Source organism: Pinus tabuliformis, chromosome J (genome assembly GCF_031772625.1).
Source record: "Pinus tabuliformis cultivar Carrire ecotype Pingquan chromosome J, CPIR1, whole genome shotgun sequence".
Taxonomy (NCBI): Eukaryota; Viridiplantae; Streptophyta; class Pinopsida; order Pinales; family Pinaceae; genus Pinus; species Pinus tabuliformis.
In genome coordinates, this window is record NC_142295.1 from 1,168,356,438 (window position 1) to 1,168,361,040 (window position 4,603).

The 4,603-nt window shown below is 40.9% G+C and overlaps 1 pseudogene; it reads right to left on the reverse strand.

Annotated features, from left to right (window-relative positions):
- Positions 1 to 3,653: 3,653 nt before the first annotated feature.
- On the reverse strand, positions 3,654 to 4,303 carry LOC149231243 (uncharacterized; annotated as a pseudogene).
- Between the last annotated feature and the right edge of the window lie 300 nt (positions 4,304 to 4,603).

Below are 4,603 nucleotides of genomic sequence, written 5' to 3' on the forward strand. Positions count from 1 at the left end.
CCCAGGCCCAGAAAATTGATTGCTACAAATATTCTATGGGGCTTGGGGGCAATACCACGCGGTGATCCACACTTTCAAAATGGTCAAAGTTCTTCTTAATCTTAGATGATGTAGAAGAGATCATATGACAGGTTTCCACTATGGCCACTTCTGCAAGTCTAGTTGGAGGCGAGATGGAAAAAGTACCCATTAAGGAAGGGTCTTTTAGGAGACCTACTCCAAAATTTTGGAGCGATTGATAACTTCCATGGATCAATGGAATGCTTACAATAGCTTGTGAACTATTAGGGGAAAAGGCTAGTTGGTCAATGATTGTAATTCCTTCTTGGAAGGGAAATGGAATCTTTCTAAAATATGTAGACATAATGAAAGCCATAGCATAAATCCAGGGCCTTCCCAGTAAAATATTGTAATCAAGGTTTCCATCAATGACCTCAACTTCAATATCTACTGTCTTGACACCTAGTTCAACTTTCAAGTTACTTAAAATCCCATATGGCGTGTATGTTCTTCCATCAAATGCGTTTAATGTCATTGATGATCACAACAAGGGTGGTGAACCTAAAGTTTTCCAGCAACTCATTGACATAATATAGGTAGATGCCCCTTATCAATGATTGTTCGATGAACAGATTTATTGAGGGCTTTTACCTGTATAAGGAAAGTGTGTTGGGCCAGTAACTATGGTGAATATCCTTTATGAATAAAGCCCATAGGATTGGAATCTGCTGGATCAATCCCACCTATTGTTGATAACAAAGCCTGCTTTTGGAAGGGGCAATTTTGCAGTACCTCGAGTGTCACCATAACAGATGGTGATTGAGCCAGATCCTCCACTATATTAGAATTTTGTGCAGCTCAAGCACGAGGATTAAATGTTGATTTATGTACGACTCCCTTTGGTGGCTTTATAGTTAATTCAGGAATAATGGGTGGAACAACTTCCAGTGAAGTTGTTGTCAAACCACCCGGATGATCTATAGCCTAGTTTCTTGACGATGATGGATTCCCATAATCTGTATTCCTTTTCAATATCCAAGCATCATTTTTCTTTTTTGAGATGGATAACATAAGCCCTTGGGATGGAGAAGCATGATCGATAGCAACTAGATTGGTTTCTGGGTTCGGAAATGGATCAGTCAACACCGTTGAGGTATTTGAAGTCTTTAAAAATTTTGCAACCTCAACTCGATGTGGACAATATTTTGTCCAATGCTCCTCGTTGCATATGTAACATGGATAACAAGGTTTCTTTTGTCCAGTAGGGTTCTCAGAAGATTTTTCAGGAATTGAATCTTCTTGCTTCTTCTTATTATTTTTCCCTTTCTTGTTGCCCCCTGGTTGCTTTCGATTTTTTCCCTTGTCAGATGACATGGCATTAATCTCTAAGGCAAGAGGTTTTTCATTTGCTTTTTGACTAGAAATTGCAAGGGCTTTACTAGATGGAGCCTTTGTGGTTTGCGTGCTTGATGCACCGATCATGCCATCACTGGCATGAGAGTCCCTGTTTGATTTAGGAGGGAGTGGAATGGAAAATTCTGGTCTAGGAGTGTCAAGAATTTTGTCATAGAGTGTTCCAGACTGAGTATAGATCAAGTCTAAATATTGGGCACGAGCAATGACTTTCTCTTTAGTGACAACTCCTCCTTTTTCCACATCCTCAGTTATAGATGGCAATAAGGACTTAATAAAACAATCAGCTAAAAGCTGATCAGGAACATACATCTTTACCATTCAACGATGACGTCGCAACTCATGAATATGATCAGATATGTGAGTGTCGTGGTCTGTTTAAAGTTGGTAAGGAGTTTTGTTCTTGTTTCGTACCTTATGGGCAACTGAAAGTGGGTTAGAAACATAGTGTCAAGGGCACTGAAGTTATCGAATGAAGTTCTAGGCAATTCAATATACCATTTTGCTACCGGACCAGTGAGAATTCTCTTAAAAAGGCGAAGCCTAATCGAATCATCATTCAGGGTGTTAGATGAGCACCACAAATGAAAAGTCATTACATGATTCAATGGATCTTCACCTAGATTTCCATTGAATTTAGGAATATCAGAGGGAAATTTATGAACAATGCTAGCCACCAAGGGGCATATGTAATTGGAACATTCGTCAGCTGGTCCAAATCTGGTAATTCTAGAGTTGCTAAAAAAGGAAATTGTTGATTCAGGTTAGGTGAAGCATTGTTGGAAATACTGAGGGGGGGGGAGGTGAATCTATATTTCTTACAATCTATATATATATATATATATATATATATATATATATATATATATATATATTGTTCTATTGATTGCCAACAACCTATAGAGATATGTATATGTATACATAGAACACAGAAATAAACAGCTGAATTTAAAGCTTTTATTAAAACTCAAGATAGTGCAAAGAAATAAATACAATATAAGTATAAATCTGATTATGAAGAGTTGCCAAGCTCCAACTTGGACTTCAGTGAGGCTCCAACCTCCAGAGTGCCAACTTTTTTTTGCAGTGGTTCTGCACTTAGGAGCACCTACCCCAATGACTTCAGTCCTGTTCAGTTCTAAGGCTCCAACCTCTTGGGCTCCAACCCAACCTTGGTATAAGTAGGTATGCTGGTGCACTCTATTTAGGTGAGGTTGTCTCACTCCTGCTCTCTTGCCTCTGCTGCCTCTACAGCCTCCGCTGTTTTTTCTACCTCTTTTTCCTTTGTTGCTTCTACTATCTCACCCTCGGGTTCTTCACCACCATAACCACACCAACAGTTCTCTGTTTCTAATTTTTTATACATTACCATGCCTTTGTCCATTCGCTTTCACTTACACCGACTCTTAGGCTTCCTCCTCAGTCGCTGTCATTTCCTCTGACTCTCTTGATCTTTCAGCTTCCCAATATGACCAAATCCATTTACTCTTATCTTGGTCCTCTCCTTTCTCAAAGATCTTTTAACTCTAGGAGGGGCCTCTGTTGCAGTAGCTCTAACTAGTTGCAAAGTCCTAGCACTCTGACATTGTAAGGCTGAACCTTGGCAAAACTCTGCAGTGGATCTGAAGAAATTGCTTCCAAAGCTTCCGAAAGGCAATCTAACTGTGCCATCGGTGCTGGTTATCTTTGATCAGATCTGTGCATCAACCGCCATAGAAGAATGATGATTTTCATGAAATGATCTCGCCATAATAGATGATCTCATCATGGTCGAAGCTGCCATTGCCATTGCCATCAGAAAACCAAAGGAACGAAATCTAAGAAAAATGATATAAAAATCTAGAAACACCCTTTTGTCCCATCGTTTCTCTTTTATTCCAAAAACCCACGTAAATCCTTTTTCATTTAGCCCTAGGTGCTAAGGTGTTAGCACATATAACCGTGCACTTTTGCCAAATCATATTACTTGCCGAGGCCCTCACCTATCACGTCAGTCGGTAAACGTGCATGATTATATTCTGCCATCCAATCGTGTCCACCATATCATCCGACGGTGTTCACTAGCCCTCATCCCTCAATCCGCGCCCGCGATAACCCATGGGGAAAGCAGTTTTGTGCCCATCACACCGACCACGTGTTGCCATTTCACTGGATCATGCAGCCATATACGAATACTGTCGTTGCTCCATAGGTGGAGCAAGGAATATTGCCCGCCCACGAAACTTCCTATCCCTTTGTCGTTAACCTCCGCACGACTTCCACTCTCGATCACCGTTGGATCCACCGTGCCCTAATCTGACGGCCCACATCGATTCAGTTGTTTCTCCCAGCTTACCTTGGTTCCCTCTGAAGTCTCCTGGGCCTTCTGACCAGTGCGGTACTTAGTCTCCTCAGCTTTTTCAATTGAAGAATCCTTGGCTTCCTGCATTTTTCCTGCAACACTATCCTTAGCTACCTGTGCTTTATCTTCTGCAGTATCCTTAGCTGCCTGTGTTTTCTCCATAGCTGCATCTTTGGTTTCCTCAGCTTTCTGCATAGCAGAATCCTTATACTCGAGCGCTTTATTCACAGCAGTATCTATAGTTTCTCTCTTCTTGTATACTACAGAATCTTTACTCTCTCATGATTTTTCCACAGTGGTGTCCTTGACTTCCTATGTCTTGTCTGTGATAGAATCCTTGGCATTCTCGATTTTTTCTTGGAGGCCCTTGAAAGCCGACATGGTGCCTTCCTTGATACTACCCAATGTAGAAGAGGCAGACTCGGTGCTCGCATCTTTGGCAACATGTGCCATCTATTTTGTAGATTCCAAGTTATCAGAGGCATTTTCCCATCTCTCTTCTGCCTCCTGGCCAAAAGGTCTTCTCGCGTTTTCCTGTTCTGAAGCCATTGATCTGTACCTTGAAAATCAAAATTATCAGTTCAACTATTTCACAGCTATGGAATCAAAAATATTTGACTGCATGTATAAAACAAATCTCTCATGAATTTCCTATGCTATGTGTGCTCCTCTTCTTCGGCTCTGTCTGCTTCTCTCGTCTCTATCTGCTCCTCAAATATTTCCATATTGACATCAATGAAAATCTGTGTCCAACAAGCATACCCAAGACAAGATGGAATCGCCTGAGCAGTAGGTCTTTGCATAACAACATAATGTATCTAATTCCGGTAACTTTGATAAGGTTGTTGG